A 6,108-nucleotide genomic window follows, 5' to 3' on the forward strand; every position below is an offset into this window, starting at 1 on the left:
CCAATCCCTCTGCAGAGCCATCCCATACTCAGCCGGATTGGATCTCCGTGCCACCTCCCGCACAATGTTAAAGAACAGGGTCCCCAGATAGTGTATGTCAACGCCTGTGGCCCTTTGCCATCTGGAACTTTTGGCCTAATTATTGGGCGAGGCAATATGCTCCCTCAGGGCGTGCAAGTACTCCCCGGGATTGTAGATGCTGATTTTCAAGGGCAGATTGGAGTAGTAGTTGAATCACTCTCCCCATTTTCAGTCTTGGACGCTGGCGCGCGGCTAGCACAGCTAATACTCATTCCAATAACAACAGTACAAAAACCACCCCCAATGTCAGAGACTTGCATTTTTTGCCCAACGCATTCTTAATCACAAGGGCCTGATGACTTTAGAGATCAACGGGAAGGAGTTTTCAGGTCTGATTGACACTGGTGCGGATGTAACGGTCATTGCTGAAAAAGACTGGCCAAAAAGGTGGCCCCTCACCCCCTCACTGACTCACCTTCAGGGTATAGGTCAATCCCAAAACCCTATGTTAAGCTCATTTACGCTTGATTGGCGCACCAAGGAGGGAAGATCTGGGATGGTACGCCCCTATGTTCTGCCTGGGCTCCCACTCAATCTCTGGGGCAGGGATATTCTTTCACAAATGGACCTTATACTAATTGATGCCAAGGGCCTAGACATGCTCCTTGCAGCAGGTTATTCTCCCAGAAAGGTTCTAGGAAAATACCTCCAGGACACGCCTGCGCTGCCAGCCCTCGACCCAGTGAAAAATGACCGCGCAGGCTTAGGTTTATTCTCAGTAACTGCCACGGCTCCTCCTGCACCCCATACGGATAAGATCATATGGAAGTCCAATGAGCCTGTATGGGTGGACCAGTGGCCGCTTCCCACTGAAAAATTACAGGCCGCCAGGTTGTTAGTGCAGGAACAACTCGCAGCAGGACACATAGAACCCACCTCTTCCCCCTGGAACACACCCATTTTTGTGGCTTGGGGCCGGAGCGATAGCACAGCGGGTAGGGCGTTTGCCTTGCACGCGGCCGACCCGGGTTCGATCCCCGGCATCCCATATGGTCCCCCAAGCACCGCCAGGAGTGATTCCTGAGTGCAAAGCCAGGAGTAACCCCTGAGCATCGCTGGGTGTGACCCAAAAAGCAAAAAAAAAAAAGAAAAATGGCAGTTGGCGACTGCTACAGGATCTACGAGCAGTAAATAAAACCATGGTCATTTTCGGGGCGCTTCAACCTGGACTGCCGTCCCCAGCAGCCATCCCTTCAGAAATGTATAAGATAGTACTCGATTTAAAAGACTGCTTCTTCTCAATTCCCTTGCATCCTGATGATCGCCCCCGTTTTGCCTTTAGTTTGCCAGCTATTAATTATAAAGAGCCCATGCAACGTTTTCAATGGAAGGTTTTACCTTTACCCCAGGGAATGGCAAATAGCCCCACACTGTGTCAAAAATTTGTGGCTCAAATTCTTGCTCCCATTAGGGCACAATGGTCCGACATCTATATGATCCATTATATGGATGATATACTGCTTGCGGGATCTGACCCACAGGCCACTATGCTCTGTTGCAATCAGATGATCCGTGTGTTTACTCAGTCTGGCTTTCAAATTGCCCCCGAAAAAATTCAGATCGCTGACCCTTATACCTTTCTTGGATTTCGTCTTCAGGGGTCCCGTGTACTTTTGCAAAAAACGCAGCTGAAGCTTACTTCGTTAAAGACACTACATGATTTTCAACAGCTGCTTGGGCATATTACATGGCTCAGTCCCTATCTGAAACTTACCAAAGGAGACCTTTTGCCCCTGTATGACCTTTTGCGCGGTGATGCTGACCTTTCTTCCCCTCGGAGTCTGACACCAGCAGCCCGAGAATCCCTAGTTCTCATAGAAAAAGCGACTGAAGGCCACTTTGTTTGCTCTCTAGATTATCAGTGCCCTTTTCACCTCCTTCTCTTCGCTACTCCTCATTCCCCAACGGGCTTAATTTGGCAGGAAAACCCTGTTTCTTGGATTCACCTTCCTGCCACACCAAAGAAAGTTCTTGTACCCTACTATCTCTTAGTGGCATCCTTAATTATTGAAGGAAGGAGTTTCTCTCGCAGACACTTTGGTCTTGAACCGGCTTCTGTTATTCAACCCTACAATAAGGAACAGATAGATTGGCTTCTTCAAAATACTGATGATTGGCCCATCGCCTGTGCTTCCTTTTCAGGAATTTTAGATAATCATTATCCCCCCCAATAAGTTGATACAATTTATGGCTTTACATCAATGGGTTTTTCCTGTTGTCACTAAGACCAGCCCTATCCCTGGGGCTAAAGTGATTTTCACTGATGGATCCTCTAATGGCCAGGCCGCCTATGCCTGTGAGGGTGAGACTGTTTCTTTTTCCACAAAGGAGTCCTCTGCTCAGCTGGTTGAACTCACAGCTGTTCTAATGGTTTTTAAAAATTTTTCCCTTCTTCCTTTCAATTTATACACGGATAGTGCCTATGTGGCCTTCTCTATACCATTACTGGAGACTATTAGTTACATTAAACCCTCCTCCCCAGCAACGTCATTGTTTTTGCAAATCCAACAGTATATTCGCTCCTGGCGAGCTCCATTTTTCATAGGTCATCTTCGTGCCCACACTAACCTCCCTGGGCCACTGGCGGCAGGTAATCACTTGGCAGATTTGGCCACCCGATCTTTCACAGCGCTAACTCTACAAGCAGATCCGCTGCAGGAGGCCACAACTGCACATGCCCTTCACCATCTGAATGCTCAAACTCTCCGCCTTATGTTTAAAATCACGCGTGAGCAGGCACGGCAGATTGTGCTCCAGTGCCCTTCCTGTGTATCCCTTCTACCCGTGCCTCACTTAGGGGTCAATCCCCGAGGACTAGTCCCTAATGCCATCTGGCAAATGGATGTCACTCATATTCCTTCCTTTGGGCAGCTTAAATATGTGCATGTGACTATTGATACCTTTAGTGGGTTTATTTGCACCTCAGCCCAGACTGGAGAAGCCTCAAAAAATGTCATTGCTCATGTCTTGCACTGCTTTTCTGTACTGGGCAAACCGCAGCTAATAAAAACAGACAATGGTCCAGGATACACTGGAAAAAAGTTTGAGCATTTTTGTAAGAAGCTGCAGATTTCCCATCATACAGGGATCCCCTATAACCCTCAAGGGCAGGGGATAGTGGAGCGAGCCCATCTCCTCTTAGAACATATATTCAAAAGCTCCGAACAGAAAAGGAACTGTACCCAGCCTCACTTTCCCCTAAGACGTTACTATCTCACGCTTTGTTTGTCATGAACTTTCTTATACTGGACAAAGAAGGTCGCAGCGCAGCGGACCGTTTTTGGCATACTTCCACCAGCCACACTTATGCAAAAGTAAGGTGGAAAGACCCTCTGAGTGGTCTATGGAAGGGCCCTGATCCAGTCCTTATATGGGGCCGAGGATCAGCCTGCATATTTGATGCTGCTGATAGTGTAGCCCGCTGGCTCCCCGAACGACTGATAAGGCAGGTCGACACACCTGCTCTGGCTGAACCGACTTCCACCCAGAGAATAAATGAATCCTCTGAGGACAGTGTCCCTTCTGCCACTGCCCAGGAACTTGCTTCTGCTCAGTCAGCCGTGTCGGGAGTGACCAACTAGTGGTCTCGCTCACAGAACAGTTATTCAGACTTGGCCTGGCTGGAGCAGGAACCAGCGTTACTTCAAGACCGAAGATGATGCCCGTAGGGCAGGATCGGGAGTCTCAGTGTGAATGTGGTGAGTGGGGTGCGCACCCGAGTGAAAGAAGGACCGGTCCGAGCGTGTGCAGGAGTAAGATTTGTGCGTGTGCTCCTAGTGTGTGTGCAATTGTCTCATTATCTTTCTTAGTTCTGCTTAGTTTTCAACAACTTTGAGAAGGTTTTGCCAGCTTATATCAACAAAAGTGCTTTCTTGACCCGTTTTTTCAATAAGCAGGAAACTGGCTGCTCAGGCAGAGAAACGGGGAGCAATGTTCCCAATCGGCCGACAGGGCTCACTTTGCCCTGGGGACTGCTCTTTCCTTTCTCAGTCTATCAGTTTTTTCCTGCCATTCTTGAAGGGTCAGATTGATCAATCAAGTATATATTTGTGCACATGTGTGATGTTTATTGTCTGACTGTCTGTCTCTCTGTCTGTGGAACACTCGAGTATTAGAGCTAGTTTAAAGTCAGTAATTCTTAGATCTGGGCAAACAAAATCAAGGGAGGTCAGAGTGATATGGAGCCCAGCAATTTAAAAGATCTAAGTAGCTTTGGAGCTTGCTAGATCAGGTCTAAACAAAGATTTCTAATCAGAATGTGGTGCCTACAAAGAAATTGAAATTTTCAATCCAGATTTCATATTGGGAGAACATTAATAGTTATTAACAGTTGAAATCCTCTTGAATTCTAGTAAGCTAAACATATCTATTGGACTTACATTCCTCACCCTCCACTTTTACAGGTTGTAGATTGGACCATGCCAGGACCCAGTATCTGGGCTAACAATTCCTTTCTTTTACCCCCTCCATGGGATTCACAGATGCCTCAGCTGCCGAATAAAGAAGAAACACCTTTTAATTTTTTCTCTAGGATACTCACTTGATCCTGTCTGCATTGGAGTGCCTCCCTGTCTCCCTCTTCACTTTCAGACTTGGATTCATACCAAGTCCCAAATTCATACTACCTCTGATCATTCACAAAAAGATTTTTCTTTTCTGGTGATTGTGCATTATTTACCTGTCTCAATTCTTCCCTCTCAATCCAAGATTCTCCCCACAGTATAATTTTATTAAGGGCCAGATCGCATATGGTTACCAGTGAACCTGACCAGAGAATGGCAACGCTCCCCCGATAAAGGGCTCCTGACTGAAGATCTGACAAAACTGCTCCGGCGCTCCTGATGATTCCTTGGGCCTCTGATCACAGCTATCCTGGACTTATTGCTGTAACCACCACTGATGCTGTTGCAGGAATAGTTCTTCAAGCCTCGGTCCAGACACACAACTTCGTCTAAACATGACAAAATGACTCTTACCACCTTGGGACAATGCAGGCTACTGTCAACCATGATGTTGAGCAAATCAAATCATATCTATATTATATTCTACAAGAAGCTCTTTCTAACAATAGTATGGAGCATATATTATAAAGTGTATATATTATACACTGATCTTAGCCAAAAGGCCAAGAAGCGATGGATCATATATTATAAAGGGACAGATATGGAGAGATGATGACTGAAATATTCTAGTCTAGACAGTCTCAGCTAAGGTATTTTAAGACTCAAAGAAAACTTAGAAGGTAAAGTCTATATGGGGTCACAGACATAGTACAGGGGTTAGGGTACATGTCTTTCATTCAGTTGACCTCTGTTCAATCACCTGCATCCCATGTGAACCCAAGCATTTCCAGATGTTGCTCTTGAAGCTCAACCATTGCTGTGGTGGCTGTGGTGGTGCCTGGAGCAGCAGGTCTCCAGCACCACTGTATCCACAGATATTGAACCATCTGACTCAGTTGGCCAAGAATCATTGGCATGGACCCCATTTTTCTTGAGCATTGCTTGAGACTACCCCTCCCTGCTCCAATCAAGCCCCCAATAGAATGATCAAATGTTGTTATCCTTGGGTGTCAACCATCTCTGATAATTGCACTCCAGTTAGTTGATGACCCTCAGATTTTTTCTATCCAGGGTAGACCAGTCATCTGTACCTCATAGAAATGTTCAGACTTCTGATTTTTGTAATTTTGTAGGACTATGTGAGAATGAATGCAGTGTTTTGTTAATAATAATGATTTACTTCATAAAATACTAGGATTTAAATAATGTGAACAAAATAAGAATTCCTAAGACAAAGCATATTGATTTAATATTTACAGAATATATTTGACTATTATATAGTAAACAGAGCATTATAGTCTCATAGTCTTTAGAGTTAAACAGACTGGACTATAAGCAATTTTTAAATTATTTCTCTAAGTTTTCACTCTCATGTATAAAATGGCAATGAAATCAGTTTCATGACTTTGTTTTTAATGCTGGAAAAGGTTATGAAAAATATTTTAATAATCTCAGAGAAGGAGGC

This window comes from Sorex araneus, chromosome 10 (genome assembly GCF_027595985.1).
Source record: "Sorex araneus isolate mSorAra2 chromosome 10, mSorAra2.pri, whole genome shotgun sequence".
Lineage (NCBI taxonomy): Eukaryota > Metazoa > Chordata > Mammalia > Eulipotyphla > Soricidae > Sorex > Sorex araneus.